General features: G+C 37.9%; 1 protein-coding gene across 3 annotated transcripts in view; it reads right to left on the reverse strand.

Moving 5' to 3' along the window:
* The window catches only part of Arhgap12 (Rho GTPase activating protein 12), a 111612-nt gene extending 95685 nt beyond the window's left edge, over positions 1-15927 (reverse strand). For all 3 annotated transcript variants that reach the window (XM_046448313.2, XM_046448312.2, XM_046448311.2), the window contains exons 1-2: positions 15791-15927; positions 2027-2065 (exon numbers count right to left, since the gene is read on the reverse strand). The gene's annotated coding sequence lies outside the window, so the exon portion shown is untranslated. The remainder of the gene's footprint in view (positions 1-2026; positions 2066-15790) is intronic.
* Positions 15928-23070: the final 7143 nt, after the last annotated feature.

The following is a 23070-nucleotide window of genomic DNA, read 5'->3' on the forward strand; positions in this document are numbered from 1 at the left end:
ACTACTATGTCTCGGGCACCTGTCAATGGCCAGATACTGAGCTAGATTCACTATATGCAACACCTAAGATAGTTTTTGTAAGTGGACTTCAATGACCCCACTTTAATATCTTACTTCTTAAGTTTCAGAAAGATTTAAAACATTATTAGCAAGCTTTAAAAAGTTTTAAGTTACACAACTAAAAAGTGTATGTTCCTAATATAAAATTTTAAAAAAAATATTGCTATTACTAGGCAAAATTTACACAACAGATAACCAAAAGAAACTACCCATTTACTTGGTTTCCCTCTTACCACTACTCAGCAGGGCCACAATCCTTTTTAGACCAAATCTCACAAATATTAACAGATAACCAATCTTTTTATTTATAAACGTTAAAAAATATACTTGCTCCTCTAAGTCAAAATCTGTTAGAAATGGCCCAGCTCTTGAGCAGCTGAAGCAGGAGGAGGAAAAATCTGAGGCCACCCTGGTCTTGGTGAGATCCTATATCAAAATAGAATAAAGGGCTGTGGTGTAACTTAGTGGTAGAGTGCTTCCTAGCATGCATGTAACCCTGGGTTTAATTCCCAGTGCCACAAAAAAAGAAAGAAGAAATGAAATAGCCCTAAATTGTCTTGAGAAATCTAGCATTCACTTTTATTTCCATTCCAATTCCAAAATATTTTGGTACCTCTAGAACCATAGGGCTCAAGATTCAAAATTAGCACAGCATCTCAATACTGCTACAACCTGAGTATGTCAACTCCCAACTGTTATGAGATGAACTGTGTACTCCAAAAAGATACATTACAATTCTAACCCCAGGACCTGAAAATGTAATCTTATTTGGAAATAGGGTATCTGCAGATATAAAAGTTAAGTTGGGGTCATAGTTGATTAAGGTGGGCCCCCAAACCCAATGACTGGTATCTTTAATAAGGAGTAGATTTGGAAACAGAGAAAAGAAGACCAAGTGAAGACCGAGCAGAAACAAGTGAAAACCAAGAACCACTATAAGCTGGGAAGGGGAAAGGAAGGAGGTCTCCCCTAGAGTCCGTGGAGGGCATAAACTCTGCCAACATTGAGTTTTGGACTTCTAGCCTCCAGATCTTCAAGAGAATAAATTTCTGCTGTGTTAAGTGATCCTGTGTGTAGTACAGATGGAGCATACCAAATCCAAAAATTCCAAATGCTCCCAAATCTGAAACTTTCTGAGTACCAACATGAAGACAAAAATGGAAAAATATTGGGAGGCTGAGACAGGAGGCTCTCAAGTTCAAAGCCAGCCTCAGCAATGGCACGGTGCTAAGCAACACAGTGAGACTCTGTTTTCAAATAAAATACAAAATAGGGCTGGGGATGTCACCTCAGTGGTTGAGTGCCCCTGAGTTCAATCCCTGATACAAAAAAAAAAAAAAAAAAAGGAAAAATATCCAAAATATCCACACCTGCCCTCATTTGGTAGGTCACAGTCAACCTGCAGCTATATTAAAAATATCATATGAAATTACTGTCAGTCTATACCTGAAACGTAAATGATTTTCACATTTAGACTTGAGTCCCATCTCCAAGATACTATGTAAATGCAAATATTCCAATTTTTAAAAAAAAAATCCAAAATCTGAAACATTTTTGATTGCAAGCATTTCAAATAAGGGATATTCAACCTCCATTTTTATTACAACAGCCCTAAGGAACTAACACACACAACCCAAAGCTCAAGTATGTCAATGCTAAAGCAAACAGAGTTCCAAAAATGTATAAACCCCAGATTCCAGGAACCTACCGATTTTTCTCAGCATTCAAGTATTAGGTATATTATACACTATATGTACAGAAAAGACTATTATCCTGAGGATAACATTCTTCTCTAATTATTTGAATTTAATAATTACTGAATTCTATTAGTAATTATTTACCACCTGAGCTCAGGTGGTAAATAATTACAAATAGAATTTCAGCAAGTAAAATTCTAGACAAGCTACTAGAGTACCAAATATAAAACAATACTGTAGTTTCAAAAAAAATAAAATAAGAAACTTACCTTAAAAGGAGATATAAATATCCACCATTACATTTAAACCTACAAAATAAAAAAGTATATTAACTCTAACCAAGATTCCTTAAAGAAGGCAAAGCATTAGCTCAAAGTTTTAAAATAGCTTATTTATAATGGCTATGAGGAACAAAGGACAATTTTATATTTCGTGATTGTGTTTAGCACACCTTCCAATCATGCAAATATAATCACTAAGAGCCATTGAGGTCTGCTATACCACTGGCCTCTCCTGCTTTACTTCCATTGTTACAACTTCATTTCCGTCCCTTAGTTTCATTCCGGCAGATGAGAAAAATCTTTTAAACTTCTAATTATATAAGAAACAGCTCTGGTAAATTGTTAAGAGGACAGAACAGATTTTAAAGTTTATGGTACTGAGTGGGCAAATAGAATAAAAATTTATGTTAAAAGCTATTGGAAGGGCTGGGGGTGTGGCTCAGTGCTAGAGCACTTGCCTTGAGTGCACCAGATCCTGGGTTCAATACTTAGAATGCCAATTAAATTCTCAATAAAATTATTGGGAATCCTAATACCACCCCCCCCCCCCCGCATTTCTTCCAAGTTATAAAATATGGAAACTGACTTTTACAATAAAGAGTTCTGAACTTAACCAAATGATCAAACTTAGCAATACCAATAGTGGTACAATCTAATGATATATTCTTCCTAATATGAGAGGATAAAACATACACAGTGTTACCTATGTTGTATTCTTGACAAAAGCATTTTCACCTGAGCAAATTTTAGAAAATAAATCCAGAAAATGAGACATAAATTTTTCGTTACAACTTTTTGAAACTGTACACTGAACTATAGCTATGCACTGCATAATGACATTTCAGTCAAAAAAAGACCAATATACACAATGATGATCCCATTAAATCCCTGGGATTTCAGGTGTGTGCCACTTCCCCAGCCCACCAGGATAATTTAAGCTCATTCACTGTCAGGCTTTATCTCTTTCATAATGCCTACAAAGATAAGTATGAAAGAGGAGTTAGAGAGAACAATAAGGAAGTTCCACTATGTTCAACATGGGATATTCAATCCACACTTTTAGTTAAAGCAAAGAGAAATGGAGGGCAAAGGAGACATCTGTAGATGTTAAAAGACATCTATAGCCAGCGCCATGGTAGCCCACGCCTGTAATCCCACAAGCTTGGGATTTGGAGGAAGAAGGATCACAAGTTCAAAGCCAGCCTCAGCAACTTAGTGAGGCACTAAGCAATTTGGTGAGACCATGTCTCAAAATAAAATGGGCCTGGGGATGTGGCTCAGAGGTTAAGTGCCCCTGGTTCAATCCCCAGTACTCCAAACAACAACAATAATAAAAAATATCTGTATAGAAAGGTAGTTAAATACCAAGGCAGATCAAATGGGCCAGACTGGACACAATGAGCAGAAAAACAAGAGCTATACAGGTTATAAGATAAAGCCGGGATGAGGAGTGAAGAATGAAGGCGAAAAACCCTAAGAGAAACCACTAAAATTATTAGTGTCTAGGCCTAGGGATATAGCTCAGAGGCAGAGTAGCTGCCTAGCAGGCATGAGGCTCCAGGTTCAATCCCAAGTGCTGAGAGGTGGGGAAAAAAAAAAAAGAATTTATAAATATCTAGAAAGCCACATAGCAGGAATTAGGTATTACAATCTTACATCTAGAATAAGTTGAATAAAATGAAAAGGTTTATTATAAATTATGGATTAAAAGAAAATTAAAATTATGGAATAGCTTTAAAAATTAGATCTAAGTGAAAACTATCTGCAAATGTGTGAATATTCTATTTTTATTTTTGAAAATAAGCTCTATTAAAACAAGACTTATAATTTTAATATTGGGTTGATTGCTTCTTTCTCTATTTCTGGAACATGTGAATTCTCCTCTCTAAATGAGGTTGAATATTGTTTATTCTAGTATCTTATTCTCTCAAGTATTTTGGTAGGATCTGGCTTATTCAACTATAAGGCTCTCTGATCAGGACACTCCTCTAATTGAAATCTATGCTATAATTATATCATTATACTCCTCCATCCATATTCATCCCACAAGCTTTCAACTGAGTAGGCAATCACCAATATACACAGTTTTTGCATATCTATTGCCCAGTACACCCACCTACTTTGCTTAGCAATTTCAAAACTATCCACACGTGTTTTCCATGATTCTTTAAAGTCGTCTTCTACCCTTACTCCAATCACTTCATCCCCATGTTTCAACAAGAACAGAAAGAGACACATACCTGCTTCCATCTCTTACTTTGGCCCCCAAGTCAGAACCAGAACTTTATGTCATACTATTTCACAAACTAATAGCCTTTTATTTCCATTTGCTCATTTAAAAAATCATCTTTCCCATGTAAACTAAAAGGAGGCTGCCATAAATTATACAGCTCAGAAAAAGCTATCTTCCTCCCCAAGGGCATCCGTTCTAGCCAACTACTCTAGGTATTTCCAATAAAAAAGCAAACAAGTAAACAAAATCTTAAGATACCGATAAGTATCCAAAATTAACAAGTTTACAATTTAAGACCAATCCAGATATCTACAACCTACTCAGCAATTTTAATACCATGAACAATAAAATATCAGTATACCTCAAATATATAGATATTAAACTTAAAAATACCAGAGCTTAGTCGGGTGAGGTGGTGGCTTGGGAGGCTGAGACAAAACAATCACTGGTTCAAAGGCAGCCTGAGCAACACAGCAAAGCCCAAAGAAACTTAGTGAGACCCTATCTCAAAATAAAAATGGATGGGGATGTGTATCAGCGGTTAAGCACCCCTGGCTTCAATCCACAGTACAAAAAAATCTTAATCACTGATTATTAAGTCCTCCAAAATTAAAGTTCTTATTCAAAATTAGTAATCCAGGATTGGGGATGTATAGTAGAGTACTTGCTTAGCATACCCAGGGTCCTGGGTTCAATCTTCAGCACTCCAAGAACAAACAAAAATAAGTAAAATAATAATCCCAGAACAGGTACCTTCTAAAGAATCAATTAACCAGGCAAGATAGCAAATGCCTATAATCCCAGCAATTTAGAAAGGGAAGGCAGGAGGATTGCAAATTCCAGGCCAGCCTGGACAATTTAGTCAGAACCTATCTCAAAATAAAATTTAAAAAGGATAAGAGTGTACCTCAAAGTAGTAGAACACTTCACTAGCATGTGAGAGGCCTAGGGTTCAATTCCCAGTACAGAAAAAAATAAAGAGAATAGAAAAAACTCAAATTTAATCAGTATAAAAAAAAGTAAGTAACAATTTTATATAATTTCCAGAAGAAGAAATTACTTCACGAAATAATTTTCTCCTCTTATAAGAGTGAAAGGAGTAGGATTTATTCAAGTGTGAAGAATAGGAACAGAACTCTACAAGGGCAAGAGGGGACCCCAACAGTGGTTGCACACCAAACAATTTTTTTAATTGTTACTTAACAAGAAATCAAGTACTAAAGCTGAGCAAAGACGCACATACCTGTAATGCCAGCAACTCATGAGGCTGAGGCAGAATCATGAGTTCTAAACAAGCCTCAGCAACTTAGTGAGGCCCTAAGCAACTTAATAATATCCTTTATCAAAATGCAAAATAAAAGAACCAGGCATGGTGGCACACACCTGTAATCCCAGCAGCTGCAGAGGCTGAGGCAGGAGGATTCCAAGTTCTAAATCAGCCTTAGCAACTTAGCAAGGCCTTAAATTTAGCGAGACATTGTCTCTAAATAAAATATTTTTAAAAAGAGCTGGGGATGTGGCTCAGTGGTAAAGCACCCCTGGGTTCAATCCCTAGTAACAACAAAAAAAGAAAAAAGAAAGCAAGGTACTGGATAATGAAACACCAAATTACATTTGTGCCTGTATGTTACAATAAATCCCACTGTTGTGTAATTATAATATACCAATTTCTTAAAAAAGGAAGTCATAAAACTTGGAATGGAACCACCATTTGACCCAGTTATCCTACTCCTCGGTTTATACCCAAAGGACTTAAAATCAGCACATTATAGTGATACAGCCACATCAACGTTTATAGCATCTCAATTCACAACAACTAAACTATGGAACCAATCTAGGTGTCCTTCAATAGATGAATGGATAAAGAAAATGTGGTTTATATTCACAATGGAATACTACTCAGCCTTAAAGAAGAATGAAATTATAGCATTTGAAGGAAAAAGGATGGAGCTGGAGAATATCATGCTAAGTGAAATATACCAATCCTCAAAAACCAAATGCTAAATGTTTTCTGGGATATGCGGATGTTAATTAACAATAGCAGGGGAGGCTAGTAGAGAACACAGTTACTTCGGATTAAGGGAGAGAGAAGGGAGGGGTACAAGGGTACAAAGGATAGAATAAATCTGACATTATTACTGACATTATTACCTATATTACATATAGGACTACAGGACCAGTGGATTCTACATCATGTACAACCAGAAGAATGAAAAATTATACTCCATTTACATATGATGTGTCAAAATGCATTCTACTGTCAGGTATAACTAATTAGAACAAATTTTAACAAAAAAAAAAAGGAAGTCATAGGCCACTATTAAGTATTTAAAAAGTTTTTTGTTAATACATATTTTTTGTTAATATCTGCTAAAAATAAAGATACACAAATTTTAAAAATTCTCATCTAAATTTAAATAAGCTATCTAAAGAAGGGAAGGAAAACATAGAAAGGAAAATGAAAATATTATAATCCAGTCAATGAAACAGCAAAATAAGAATATAGAAAAAATTGGACAGCTAGAAGGTAGTAAAGATGCAATCAAATGGAAACTGGTAAAGGAAACTTAAGGCAAGATTTAAGTCTAAAGCAAAAATGACAAAACAGTAAAGGCAACATTTAGAGAAGTGAGCAGGTTTAACAAAAATGAAATTTGCATATAGTATTTTAAAAAAAAACTTGTGTCATTAAACATTATGAACAAGGTGGTCTCAATGACTTTTTCTTGCATTCTTTTAAGAACACAGACAATATTCCAACTCAAAATGGAAAAAAAAAAATATGGCCTGGGGTTTCACAGGGAATTTTTTCGAATACCAAATTCACAATCCATAAAAAGAAAAATTAAGTTGAAATTTATTAAAATTGAAAATTTCTCTGAATCCCTATGTCAAAGAAACAGCTGCAATCCCATCTTTCTTGCAGGACTATTTACAATATAGCCAAGAAATACAATCAACCAAAAAGTCCATCAACTGATGAGTGAATAAAAGGAAATGTGGTTATATGCCCACTGGAAGACTATTCAACCATAAACAAGAATACAATCCTGTTATTGGTGACAACATGGAGGACATTATTTTAAGTGAAATAAGTCAAGCACAGAAAAACAAATATGCCATAATCTCAATTATGTGGAATCTAAAAACACTGATCTTGTAGAAGTTGAGAGTAGAAGAGTGGTTACCAGATGCTGGGTAGGACACAGCAGAGGAAGAGCTAGGGATACATGGTCAATGGATAGTCAATTACAGTTAAATGGGAGAGGTGAGTTCTGGTTTGCTATTGCACAACAGGGTGACTACAGATAATAGTAATATGTATAATTAAAAAAAAAATCATGAGAAAGGATTTCAAATGTTGTCACCACAAAAAATGATAAACATTTGAGTAGGTAACTATGCTTACACTGATTTGAACATTTTGCAAAGTATATCAAAACCAAGTGGTACCCCATAAATATATTTAATTTATGACAAATAAAAAATAATATTTAAATAACTAGATAAATAAATTGTAATGGGAGTTATAAGAAAATAGTGTTTTAAGCCAGGCACAGTGGCACACACCTGTAATCCCAGCAACTTGGGAAGCTGGGGCAGTAGGATCTCCAGTTTGAAGCCTTCTCAGCAACTCAGCAAGACCCTGATCTCAAAAAGAGCTGGGGATATAGCTAAATAGGAGAGTGGCCATGGGTTCAATTCCCAGTTGGGGGTGGGTGGGTGGCAGGCTTTAAAGATCTAAAAGAAAATGTCACCAAATAAAATATGCAGACAGCAACTAAGCACATGAAACATATTCAATATCATTATGAAACTGCAAACTAAAGCAATGAGGTATCACCTCACACCTGTTAGAATGGCTAAAACTCAACAAACTGACAATATCAAACACTGGCAAGAATGGAGAAAACCAAGAACTCTCATTCACTTATAGAAGGAATGCAGAATTACTCAAACAAGTTAAAAATTTATGTCCACAAAAAAACCCTGCATGCCAATATTTATACAGCTTAATTCATAATTACCAAATATGGAAAGCAACCAAGATATCCTTCAACAGGATCACAAATAAACTGTGAGAGATCCATACAATGGAATATCATTCAGTTATAAAAGGCAATGAGCTAAACAACCACCAAAAAACACACATAGAGCCAGGTGTGGTGGCACACACTTGCAGATGCTAGGTAGGATACAGGAGAATCACAATGGCTTGGGACGTTGAGGCAAAAATCGAGTTCAAAGCCAGCCTCAGCAATTTAGTGAAGACCTAAGCAACTTAATGAAATCCTGACTCAAAATAAAATTTAAAAAGGGCTGGGGATGTGGCAGAGTGGTTAAGTGCCCCTGGGTTCTATCCCTAGTACAGCCCCCCACCAAAAGCTAACACAATGGATCACTTCTCCCACTTTCTCTACATATGTATGCAAATACACACAAACACACACACACACATACACACACAAAAGAGCATGTGAGCATGCAAGAGCACTAGTAAAAGCAAGCCAGTCTGAAAATGCCACAAAGTGATTTCAATTTATGGCATTCCAGAGACAGTGATTGCAAAGGGTGGGAAGAAAGAATGGATTCCATAGGTGAAAATATTTCAGATCAATAAACCTGTTTTGCATATGCTGTAATGGCAGATTTATAACATTATGTCCTTATCAAATCCATTGCTCTTTACAACACAAATATGAACTTTATCATATCCAAATATTAAATCATTGTGGAAGGGAGGAGTCCTGGATGGCAGACAGATGTTACAAGAGTTTAACTGTGTTACTAACACAAGAAATAACCTCAAAGGAGTGGCGTAAAATAGTGACCAAAGTTTTCCTTGCAAATAAGTAGTCTGTAAGAAAAGAACAAAAGGAACTATACAAAAGTTATGCTTGTTCTCCTGAGCGTACAAGTCAAAAATGCTGAACCTGTGGACTGGTAATGTGGCTGGCTCAGTGGTAGAATGCTTGCCTAGAAAGCATGAGGACCTGGGTTCAATCTCCAGCACCACCCCCTCAAAAAAAAAAAAAAAAAAAAAAAAAGCTGAACCTGGGCATGGTGGTACACGCCTATAAGTGACTCAAGAGGCTGAAGCAGAAGAATCACAAATTTGAGGCCAGACTCAGGAAGTTAGGGAGATCCTGTCTTAAAAAAAAAAAAAAAAAAATTAAAAAAAAACTTTAAAAAAGGACTGGGGACATAACTCAGTGGTACAGCTGTTGTACATGTACAGTACTACACTGTCATACATGAATTAAACAATCCAATGGACCAGGGCAAGAACCAGGTTTCTCAATGAATGGAAGTTTAACAAATCAATAAGGGAAGGAGGCGGGGCTGGGGATGTGGCTCAAGAGGTAGCGCGCTAGCCTGGCATGCGTTAGGCCCAGGTTTGATCCTCAGCACTACATACAAACAAAGATGTTGTGTCCGCCGAAAACTAAAAATAAATATTAAAAAATTTCTCTTTTTCTCTAAAAAAAAAAAAAAAAATAAGGGAAGGAGGCTAGAAAAATCCATATGATAATTCAGACTTGACACAAAAATCAGAAATTGAAATTTTAAAATATCAAACAACAACAGCATGGAATAAAAAGATAAAAGATGCTCAAAAACTATATAGTAAAAACTGTAAAACACTGAAATTTTAAAAGATCTATAAATAAAAAGATTTATTGTGATCATGGATCAAAAGCCCCAATGTTGCTTTCAATTCTCCCACAATCCACTTATAAATTCATTGCAATTCAATTCAACATCAAATTTTTTTTAATTGACAAAGTGATCCAAAAATTTACAGAGAAAAGCAAATAGTCTAGGATAACCAAAACAACTTTTAAAAACACTAACAAAGTTAGAAAGCTACCTAATACCAAGAATTATTATAAGGCTACAGTAATCAAGATAATATGAAATTGGCATAAAAACATACACATAAGTAAAACAAAACAAAATAGAAAATCCAGAAATAGGCTGGTGCACTTGTTCAATTAATCTTCAACAAAGGGAAAAAGCATATGTGAGGCCCCAGGTTCGATCCTCAACACCACATAAAAATAAATAGAGATATTGTGTCCATCTACAACTAAAAAATATATTTTAAAAAAAGCTACCACTAAGCCAGGGATTGTGACACACATCTATAATCCCAGCACCTAGAGAAGCTGGGGCAAGGAGGACCACAACTGGGTAATGCTGCCTTAAAGTTAAAAGGACTGAAGATGTGATTCAGAGGCTGGGCACTTGCTTAGCATGTGGAAGGACCTAGTACTTCGATCCTTAGTACCACCACCACCAAAAAAAAAAAAAAAAAGGTGGTCAAGGAAATGAGAGGGTTGGATAATAGATTAATTATGTCGATAATGGTGATGGTGATAATTTTTGTACTAGCCAGTTTTCCATTACTATAACAAAATAACTGAGGCCATAACAAAATAACTTTCTTATGAAGTCACTCATTTAGCTCATAGTTTGAAGGTTCAAGGTCATGGTGTCGACATTGGCTAGGCTTTGGTGAGGATCTCAGAGCAGATGGCAGCACAACTACACAAGCACATGTGAGAAGGAAAGATCTCACACAATACAGGAAGCCAAAGCAGGACCCAGAAAGGGCCAGACTTTCTCTTTTATAACAAACCTCTCTCAAGAATCAGGTTCCACAAGAATTACATCAATTTCTTCTGAAGGCATCACCCTCAATATCAATTATTTCCCTGTAGGACCTACTCTTAAATGTTCCACATCACCTTCCAACACCGCCACACTGAGGATCAAGCTCCCAACACATTAACTCTTGAAGGCCACACTCAAACCATATCTAAATCACAGCAGTTTCACAAGTACGTAAATGACCAAATTCATCAAACTGTACACTTAACTATGTTCAGTTTATTATGCAGCAATTAAATCTCAACAAAACTCTAATAACGGAGGCACATGCCTATAATCCCAGTGACTCAGGAGGCTGTGACAAGAGGATGGCAAGTTTAAGCAACTTAAAGAGAGGATATCCTGTCTTAAGGGTAGCCCCTGGGTTCAATCCCTAATGGGGGCGAGAGCGGGGGCAAATAATGCAGATTTAAACAACCAAATAAATATCAGTACTCAATTACCAAAATGGCTTTAAAATATACTAGATAGAAAAAAAATTGTAAGAATACCAGTAAATGGAATTCACATTCATCGCTGTTAGAAATGCAAAATGGTACTTTCATTCTGCAAAACAATTTGGCAGTTTCTAATAAAGTTAAACACACTTACTATATGACCCAGCAATCCTTCTTCAGGGTATTTACCCAAGAGATGGAAATTTAAGTCCACACAAAGACCTTACATGAATATTCATAGTAGTCACAAACTGAAAACAACTCAAAGGCCTACCAACCAGTGAATGAACAAACTGATACATCCCTCTGTAAAATAGCAATACAAATTTCAAAGGATTCTTGTGAGGACACAGGGAAATGTTAAAAAAGTACAAAGTAAATTATAAAACATGATAAAGAGTATCACTTTAATCACTGCTTACTCAAGGAAGCAAAAGTTGCACTAGTAGAAAATACAAATTATACAATATGTAGCCTTCTCTGTCAGGACTGTTTCACTCTGAATAATGCTTTAGAGATTTATCTACCTTTGTCATATGTATCTGTTCATTGCCTCTTTTTGTTTGGTGTTAGTATATTTTAAGGTATGAAAATTATACCTCAATAAAACTAGAATTCTTAAATTCAATAATATATAGCAAAATACGGATAATTTTCAGCCAACTTTCATAGGCACCAATATAATCTCATATCCTAAATTGTTGCGGTATGAGAAAAAAGAACACAGAACTCAAAATCAGAGTCTTGAAATTTAAATCTACCCTTTGCCATTTAACAGTTCTCAGACCCTGGACACTTTATTTATTGGTAAAATAATAGAAATAATATAAACCTCACAAGATCCTTCTGAGAATGGAAAGACAAAAGAACTATGTAAATTATAAAGCATGACACAGTATATTCATATTAATTGCATACTCAAGGAAGCAAAAGTTGTGAGAGTAGAAAAATATTCACAAATAATGCTGATCACTTAAGAAACTGTGAACATCCCCTATCTCTTATTAGCTGTGTGACCTAACACAAGTCATTTAATCTCTTTGAATCTCAGTTTTTCCATCTGCAAAAATGGAGCTTATTAGTAGCACATGCCATATATAGGGAGAATTAAAATAGTAAATATGTGTAAAACTCTTACTATAGTATTTTATAAGTTTTCAGTATTAGTGTGGTAAATTGGTCACATTTAATGAATTGAAACAAACACTTAATGATGTCCATATAGTTATTTAGACTTCCTTAGTTCTCCCCTTCTGTCCTTTTTCTTTTCCAAGATCCCATCCAGGACACATTCTATAGTAATTTCCTGAAGAGATTTGATTCAATTTAGGAGTACTGGGTCCCAACCTTAGATATTCTAAAGACAGCAGGTATGAGGCAAAGCCCTGAAATTTACATATTCAATAAGTTCCCAAGGGTTGTTAATGGGGCCAATCTGAAAATACAACTAGAATTACATTGGTCTAGATTTTAGACTCCAAAACTGATACTACTGCTACTAGCCAAAGTGGCTATTGAAAACTTGAAATCTGAATAGTGTAAACTGAGTTGTACTATAAGTGTAAAATACATGAGATCTCAAATACTTCATCCAAAAACCATGTAATTTCCATACTGATTACATGTTAAACTATTTCAGATATACTAATTAAGTTAAATTAAATTATTAATTGATTTTACTTTTTTTTTTTTTTACTTGTTTACTTTTTAGAATATGAGTACTAGAAACTTTAAAATTACATCGTGGCTGGCATTATGTTTCTATGAGATACACTGTATATGTGGTCAGGGCAGAAGAATAGCATCCATATGATTTCAAGACATTAGAAGTTAAGGAGATTCCCATATAAATTAAAGCTTAATAAAACCCATTATCAACAGGGGATAAAGGCTTCAAGCATTTGGCAGTTCTGTTCAAACATAAGTCAACTACAAAATGAAACTTCAGGATATTAAGTCAATCAAAGCCATATGAAAATGACTGAATCATGGTAAAGCCATCCCTAAATGAGGATCTGGCACAATTACACCAGTTAATTCAAAAAAGGGCACAGAATAATGGCTGGTGCACCTGTAATCCCAGCAGTTCAGAATGCTGAGACAGGAGGATCACAAGTTCAAAGCCACCTTCAAAAACTTAGCAAGACCCCATCTCAAAAATAAAAATGGCTGGGGATGTGGCTCAGTGGTTAAGCTCCCCTGGGTTCAATACCTTGTCCCAGAAAAAGAAGAGACACAGATGGTGGCCCAATGAGTCCTCAAGTAAGAATTATTCGAAGTATAATGATGCTATGTGATATCATGAAAAGGTATCATGATACCTTTTAAAAACAGTGAATATTCACAATTATAACTAAAATTGTTAAATAGAGTATGATAAAAATCTTAATTTTGTCTCCAACTATTTATCACAAAATGTTCATTTTCTCACATAAGTGCTACTGTTTAACCGACTACAGATTACCACTATTCACTTTTAGTCACTTAGAAATCATGACCCTTATTATGCTCAGCAATGTCACTTGCATAACTTAAAGTACTTAAATCTATAAAGCTTCAGCCTACTTTTAAAAAGCACTGAGCAAATATTTTCAAATTAATGAAACAGAAGCCAAATGATTAACTACAAATAAAATACTGTTTTTCTACAGCACTTACATACATTCATCTTTGCATCACAAGTGGTACAGTAAATTTTAAAACCTAAAAATACATATAGTATTGATTATATAAACACAACTAATCTACACAGGTGGCATAACATTAAGAATCAATGAGCAATCTTCAGCTTCTATTGATAGAACAAAAGTCTATCAATAGATACTGGTGCTTATACATAAACATACACATATAATCTGTCATATTAACGCTTTATTTCCTTATTTCCCCCCAACAAAGAAACACCTCTAGAGCAGCGGAACATAGAGCTAGCTTGGCTTGCTCTTCAGGTGGCACAGATCAGGGTTATGCCTTCTCTGACTACTCTTAGGTACTGCTTTGGGCTTTCAGATCTTGGTCCAAAAAGTTTCCAAGGGAATTTTAAAAACAAAGAGACAAATATTGCACCAGCAGCCAGACTGGGTGCTCAGACGACGAGAGGAGGAGCAGGGATGTCCGTTTCTGTAATACACCCTTTTAGGGAGCAGGTTAAAAAACTGGATATGGACAAATAAATACATCTCTAGGTCACCATTTCTCCACTTTTTAAGTAGGAAAGAGGCAGTACCAGGGACTAAATACTTTTTAACAATATTTTTATTGCAACATTCTGAGTCTTCTAAGGTCTCACCTTAACAACTTGGGTAGCAGATCTAAATAAGAACCTCAGTAACTCTTAGTTCAATATTCCTTTCCTCCACATGACCTGCCTTTTAGGAATGTGTGCCTAGTCAATAAAAGCTACTTCCGCATGTCATCATTAACCATAAAGTAAGACAAAACCAATCGTGTATCCGTGTTGAAAGCTTTTTTGCCCATAATAAACCTCACTTGAAATGACATTAGAACTTTCAATGACGGTATACTTTAAATACCCCGCTTTCGCCTTTGCAAACGCATTTTAAACTGCTGCTGCAAGCAAAAGGAAAACATCACACGCTTCTAAAACCCAAGGCCGTGCCTTTTTCTCTAACGACGAACGTGTGGCCATTTCTTGTCAGAGGGTCTGCAGTAAGTTAAGACACAACACCCATTCTAGGAAGACACCCATTCTAGGAAGACCAGCAACTACCCCGGGGTGGCAAGAGGGCAGCAGCCTTGTAAAGAGGGTTTTGTTGTTGTTGTTTAAATTCAAGGACTTTGAGGAGATTCCTCCAAGCAGAGCGGGAGGGTAGCAAAAGCCTATCGATTAGGGGTGGGGCACCTCTTCAGACTGCGGACAAGTGCGCGCCCCGTGTTAAGGTCAACGCTCCCAGGGGAGGACCCAGGTGAGCGCCCCAGGTGGGCAGAGAATCACCTACCCTACAGCAGTTAGGAAGCCAGCAAACAGAGCGGTGGGAGGCCCTCCAGGGAGGGCAGCTCCAGGCTGGCCATTTACACTTACACACACACACATACACGCACACGCAAACGGAGACACCCTCCCTCCCGGGGGCGGGGGCTGCCCGCACACAGGAAGTCAGAAAACCTAGGGAGCAAAAGAGCCGTAACTTAGGGCCATTTAAACCCTCCCGACCCTCTCGGCCAATCGGCTGGCAACCGCCTCCCCTCCCGGGACGCCCTTCCCAAGCCCCGACTCCTCTCGCCGCGCTCGGCCTCACCTCCCGCCTTCGGCGCCGCCGCGCCTCCTGCACACGCCTCCCCCAGTCCCGCCGCCCGCCGCGGGCACTGCCCGAGCCCAGGAGCGCCTTTGTGCAGCGCCTCACCGACCTGCCCTCCGTCTGGGGCACCCGCACCCGGCTTCCTTACCGAGGGCCCGGTGGCCTTGCGGCGGGAGACCCCCTCCTTAGCCAGCACGGTGGGCGCGGAACACCTAGGCGAGCCTGGAGAGGGTTCACTCGGCCGAGGCGGCCGGCGCGTCCCTGCAGCCTGGTCTCTCAGGGAGGGTAAGTTCCAGGGCACGTCGAAGCGCGCCGGCGCGGGGGCGGGGCTGGCGCGCTCACGTGATGGCGGGGGCGGGGCGGGGCGGGCTCACGTGATGGGCCGCGCGGTCGGGCGCGAGACTCCTGAGACGGCTGGGGTGGGCGCGGGGTGGCGGCGCCTCGGGATCCGGGAGAGGAGGGGCAGAGTCGCGGGAGGCGGGCGGGAAGGCTGCGGGAGGGGCGAGGGACTGGAGCGGGCGAGAAAGCTGGCGGCCAAGTGGGCGTAAGCACTTTGTAAACATGAAGTGGGAAGTGTTGAGAAAACGCTCGCGGGGACAAGAATGGAAAGGGCTCTCGGGAAGTAGATGAAGTAGTAGGGTGGCAAGAATGGAGCCCAGGGGAAGAGTGGAGCCTGGACCCTGTCCGCTCCCTTGGCGGCCTGGCATCTACTGCCAGGCTTAGGTCAGTTGTTCAAAGGCCAGGAAATCCCACTGGTAGATTCAAAAATTGCTACACGCTGCCTGAGGGGAACCAAGTGGAACTCTGGGGACTTTGAGTCCATTACCAGGTCTGTGCTCAGCTATCCTTGGCCTAGAAGACCAGAGCAGAGTGCTGGACCAGCTGTGTTCGCTCAGGGCTGAGGAGACCCCTGGGACCCATGGACCGAGGCTCCAAGCTCAGCACCAGTGCAATCCCTTTAAGGTCCAGTATCGTTGTCCAAACTCATTCCAGTTTGCAACATTTGCATGGTAACATAGAGCCCGGAAATCATAGGCATTGAAGGTTTTTGATGGTGATCCTGTTGGAATGATAAAAGAGCTCTGCTGGGATGGGAATCAGAAGAGAGACCTGGCTTCCATTAATTGCTGCTTCACAGTGTGGACTTCAACTATAAAATGAGAATGTTGACTAAATGAGAATGTTGACAAAAGTCTCTTTTGTCTAGCTGTAGAGTTTAATAACTGGGAAGAGAAACTGAGAATTATTGGGGCTTCAGAAATCACTCATTCTTTATCCACTTGTTTATTGTGACACCAGAATGAAATTTTAATAATACAGAAAGAAAAAAATAAAAACCAGGATATGGTTCAAGAACCATTCTCTGGAGTTGCCTTTTTGCTGTACTTCATTTTATAATATATCGATTTATATATATACCCCACCCCACCCCCACCCCAGAACTGGGGATTAAAGCCAGGGGCACCCTACCACAGATCTACATCATCAGTCCTCTTGTTTTGCTAACTTGCCCAGGCTGGCCTCAAACTTTTTGTTTCTCCTATTTCAGCCTCTGGAGTAGCTGGGATGTTAGGCATATGCCACTGCACCGGGCCCCACTGTCCTTTAAATGATGCAAAAAATCCACCAAGATGAGACTGGAGATGTAATTCAGTGGTAGTGTTTGCCTAGCTCATGCCAGACCCTGGGTTCAATTCCTTGTATTCCCCAGGGGGCGAAAAATCAACTGGGATGTTGACAACACTTTGACAGCTGTAGCCAACAGTCAATTAAATCTAATGGGTGCTAACTTTTCAAGATATTCTCCTCTTAGAAAGTTGCTTAAATTAAGAATTTTTAAAAATAACCCTGAGACTATACTGTATCTTTGCACTTGCTATTCCCTTTACATTTATCATCTTTTCTTAGTTTCTAACATGTTCCCTTTTCCATGCCCTTGTTCAGCACAATAGATTATCGCTGCTGTCTGCTTCTAAAACTATTTTCCATGGAATCTTCTTGTGATCTCTTTCTATAACCTAAACAAGGACGGACTGCAAAAAGGAAACTGTGCCCTGATAGGAATGTGCTGATAACCTTGTCTTGCCTACTCCCCAAACCTGAATTGGGCACCCTTAGTTTCAGCAAGAGATAGAAACGAACAGTTTACCTACACTTGCAATTCTGCTTGTAACTCCATTTCCTATTTCACAACCTAATCTCAGAGGATACCACAATGCCCACAGTATGCTGATCACTACCAACAGCAGATGGAGTCAGATAAAAAGAGTTCTCTCACCAATGTGTTGTTTAAAAGGACCTGATGGAGAGTTACGAAATCATATGCAACAGTGCCTCTAGTTTTTAAATAACACTTGTAGCATATGTCTGGAACCGGTGCTCAGGATCTCAATAGATCATTTTCAGGATTTTGACATTTAACTGGCTTCTCAGGAAGAAGCAGAGAGTTCCAAAATGTAGAACTCAAATGTAAGTTCCACACCCAGGCAGGAATGTGAGTCTGATTTGTTTGTGAATGTATCCCAAGTGCCTAAAAGCTCTTGGCACAGGATAGATCCTCAAGAAATTCTGTTTGAATGTATTTTTGAGTGAAAATGAGCTCTGCAAGTTGCTGGATAAATTTGTCCCACTTTCTTTCTAATTCTTTAATAGGTAACCTACTTTTTATTGTGTATTTCTAAATGGAAAAGCATTAGTTTATTCTGGCATAACTACTTTGGCTAGGCTTTAGGGAAAAGGGAATTTGGCAGTATCTCTCAAAATTAAAAATGCATATATACTCAGAATCTCCGATTTCACTTCTAGGGATTTGTCCTAAAGAGACATTTCCATATGTAAGAAATGATAAGGTATTCCTATAGTGCTACAGTTTGGATAAGTAACCCCAAAGATCCAAGCTTGGTTCCCAGGACAGCTCCATATGGAAATGGTAGAATCTTTGAGAATTTAGGGCTAGTGTGAGGCCTGTAAGTCATCAGGGGGAGGAGGGATCACTGAGGAGATTGTGAAACCCTGATTATCTTTCTCTTTTTTGCTTTCTGGCCATAAGATAAGCGGTTTTGCTTTGCCATGTGTTCCTACCATTATGTGCTGCAGCCTCACCAAAGGCCCAAGTCAACAGGACCTACCAATCAGGAACTAGGATCCCCAAAACTGTGAGACAAGAATAAACTTTCTTTTTCTCTCTCTCTTTCCACCCCCCACTTAGTATTGGGGGTTGAACCCATCAGCACTGAGGTACATCCCATTTATTTCTGTTTTTTATCTTGAGACAGGGTATCACTAAGTTGCTGAGGGACTTGGAAATTTGCTGAGGCTGGCCTTAAATTTGAGATCTCCCTGTTTCAGCCTCCCAAGTTGCTGGGATTACATTGTACACCACTATACCCTGCTCTTTATGTTTTGATATTAAGATTTCCAAGATATTCTTAAGTGAAAAACAGCATAAAATGATATAGAATTATTTATTAGCTTATATGTATGTAAAACTAGGACAAACTTACTATTAAATATGCATACTCAATGAATAGGAGGCATAGGAGGTAGACTTTTCACTCCATTTATATTTAAATGTTTTGAGGTTTGAACCATGAGAATAATCTATTTAAAAGTTAAATTAAAATAAAATGTTTAATTTAAAATTTTTCTAGCCCAGCTCTGTGATGTACTTGAGTACAATCCCCATTACCACAATTATTAATAATAAAACAAAATAAAAATTTTCTGGTACCTTTATTTTGTTACTAAAACTATAAGTTTCCACTATTTTATTAAGTTTACCTATAGCATACACATATCAGGCAAACTATTACACATATCAAGCAAACTTTTTAAAATTTAGAGTTCTTTACCTTTAGTTCAGATTAACACAATCTGTTCCTGACAGTAATAATTTAAGCTCCAAGTGCTGCAGTTAGGGATTTACCATACATTTTCCAAATGTATGTGAATATTCAAAGGTGCTTTATTTTTCTTGAAGTAGAACTTTGCCTGAAAAGGTTTTAATGAGTTATATCCTCTGTTTTAAACAAATTAGAATTTTATGGACCATTTATTGCCTGCTAATTAAGGTCAAGAAAAAATACATTTTGGCCAGGTGCTGTGGCACATGCCTATAATCCCAGCACCTCAGGAGGCTGAGGCAGGAGGATTGTGAATTCAAAGCCAGCCTCAGCAAAAACAAGGTGCTGAGCAACTAAATGAGACCCTGTCTCTAAATAAAATACAAAATAGGGCTGGGGCTGTGACTCAATGATTGAGTGCCACTGAGTTCAATTCCCAGTATCAAAAAAGAAAGAAAAAATACATTTTGGAAAAAACACTAAAGGCATGTGTTTCTATGTGTATTTGTCCACTTGCCTACTTTGTAATGTCAACTGCCTCCTGTTTCCACAGATTACACAGATGCCCTGTGAATTATTTTGACTGATAATATTTCAGTATTTGGTTATATTTATTTGTGTGCTTAGTTTTCAGAAACCTCAGAAAGAATTTTGACTATAATACTAATCAAATTTTAAAAACACCATTTCTTTAAGGATTATTAATATTTTATTATGAAATCTCACTGTTTTTACTATATTAATTCACATGATCAGTTTTATAAATTGCCACCCAACCTGGTTTGCCCAAGAAAAGAAAATTAGTAATTGACCTTTAAATAAGTTATTACCAGTCAATAATTTTGATACATTTTAATTGTTAATTGTTTCTACTATTATCCTTTAAATTTAAAATGCACTGATATGGTTTGGCATAGAGCTTAGTTACAGGCCCTAAGCAGTAATTGATAATTCATTGCTTAAGACTATTTATCTTTCATAAAAACTATTTACTACTTGTCATAATTAGTAGTACAATGTTTCTAGGGAAATAATAGCTAAGATAAGAAATCATATTTATTTTTTAATAATGAAACAAGGCAAGGAAATAGTACTGGAGGTTCTAGAAACATCTATAAATTTCTATAAATGTATGTAATTTGTTATAGTAGATAAACATCCAAACAAATCTCATTACTAAAATCCATATGATTTGTCTATCAGGATGGGTGGAGGATTAAATTAAATAACATATCTCAGCACATTCTTATCAGGGTACAGTTTCCTTTTTGCAGTCTGTCCTTGGTTTAGTTTTAGAAAGAGAAAACAAAGAAATATACGGGAAAGAGCTTCAGAAACACACAGCTAAAATAGTGTCAGAAGTAAAACTGGGAAAATGGTAGGTAGTCAGTAAGTGATCAAGTTGAAATTCTATGGAGATTTTCAATTCTTAATAAAAATAATTTGTTAGAAAGTAGTGGAAGATAGACTTTTATAGATCTGTGCAAGTAGTAATTGAAATCACCTTTCTTAATTTAGGTTCCTCCACAAGCCAACCTTGAGACAAGAATTAGAATGCAAGAAATTTATTTGGGAGGAGAAGAAAGCACCAGTAATGGAAGTGAGGAACTGAAATAGGGAAGTAGGCAGTCAATAAAGGGAGCAGAATCAAGTCACTCAAGCCAACTGAGCTTAAGCCACTACCAAAATTCTGACAGCAGAGGGAAAATAACCTTTCTTCTGTTTTGAAACACAAACTTGATTTTGTGGGGTTTTTGTGCAGGATGGAGTCAGGTATCCTAATTTTATTTTCCTGGAAATGCTGAAAGATTCCTTCAACTCCACAATAGCAGAGGCCTATGCCACTTTTAGTTGAGCATCGGAGATTTATACTGCACACAATATATGTACTACCAATTCTCCTTTATAATGGTGTACAAAATTGGATTGAGTAAGCAACCTTGGAGAATTTTCTCTATTCCATACTTAGGAAAAAACGTTTGATTTTGTGCTGTCAGATTGATGTTAACAATATTAGAATATTAAAATGTATGCTGTCATCTTTATGGCTATATAAAGCATAACCTTGTCATTTCCCAGTATCAATCCAAACATGATGACTACAAAGCTGTAAGTCAGATATATGGCAATAGACTATCCAAATAGCTAAGAAAAATATAAATATATATGTGTTTGTGTGTGTGTGTGTGTGTGTGAGAGAGAGAGAGAGAGAGAAACAAAGCATTGGTGCTCAGAGAGAACAGAGTTCATGTATAAAACTTTTACTTACTTCAAAATTCTGATGAGTTCCACAGGCTTCAGTCATTCCCAGATCTATTCTCCACACTTCTCTGTGCTGCTCTGTGCCCTGGAGGCTAATTCCTAGGAATTGTATCAACCAGGCCATCTTAGCTGTGACTTTTGATTGGGAGGCCTGAGGGGAGATAGAGGTAGGAGGACAGAAAGCTTAGGGAATTTATCCCTCGCCACGCCCTGCCTTGCCAAGCCTCTGAAAGTGGCTATTTAACCTTCATAGATGCTATTCCCACTGGGCAGCCCTTCTTTTATGATGTCTGCTCCTCCTGACTCTGTAACATTGGTTCTTCCTCCTAAAACTAGAGGCCCAGGAGTGGAAATGGCTCCTGACTACCATAGTCTCTGTGTGCTTCACCATCCCGTTACTGATTCCTGTAACCATGCCCATATCTCTTAGTCCCATTCTTAAGTTCTCTTCCATTAAATTCATTTGAGTGGGCTTTTTCCTGACAAGATCCCAATGGATGCATTTAGTTAAGTGTTTTTCAAACAAGGAGCAGTTCAGAAACATAAATGTTTACACAACTGAAATTTGAGTGGGATTCTAAGGAACACCTTAGCCAAAAAGTAATAGCCAATGTCCACAAAAATTCACTAGGAAATAATTCAAGAAATAAAAAGTGTAGGGGGGACTCTATTTCAAAAAAGGAAACCAATTTGCAAACCAGGGAGATGTTGCCTTTGGTACAAAAGAAAAGGGTACTCAAACAGAGAGAGAGGGCTTATATAAAGCTCCCACCTAGGTTCTCATTGTGGTCCACTTACATCAATGTGGATGCAAATATTTGAGAAGTGCTCAGTCCTGATTGGTTAAGTACAAATCACAGCTCACTGGTTAGGTGTCCAGTTGACAAAATGGGACTCGGAAGACTGTTTATCTTGCCAATTGAAACAAGAATATGTCCAAGCAAGTGCTGAAAAGTTTACTTTGTGGTTCTTTCTGGAACAGAGTACTTGTGTGACTTCACAATCAGCAAATGGCTACCAGAGTCCATTACGAATTCAGGCTCAGGAAGCCATGTAGGTTCCTTCTTGGAGATTCTGCTATTTCTTTCTATACTGGGTATTGAACCCAGGGGTGCTTAACCACTAAGCCACATCCCAGCTCTTTTTATGTTTTATTTTGAGACATTGTCTTGCTAAGTTGCTGAGGCTGGCTTTAAACCTGTGATTCTCCTGCCTCAGGCTCCCAAATTGCTGGGATTACAGACATGCACCACTGCACCCAGCTAGAATGGTATTTAAAAGGAGGCAAATGCTTAGTCCTAGTTGAGGCAGGGAGAAACTGCCA

Source organism: Marmota monax, unplaced genomic scaffold, assembly GCF_021218885.2.
Source record: "Marmota monax isolate L192 unplaced genomic scaffold, Marmota_monax_Labrador192_F-V1.1 WCK01_AAM20220418_F8-fsc00066, whole genome shotgun sequence".
NCBI classification, from domain to species: Eukaryota; Metazoa; Chordata; class Mammalia; order Rodentia; family Sciuridae; genus Marmota; species Marmota monax.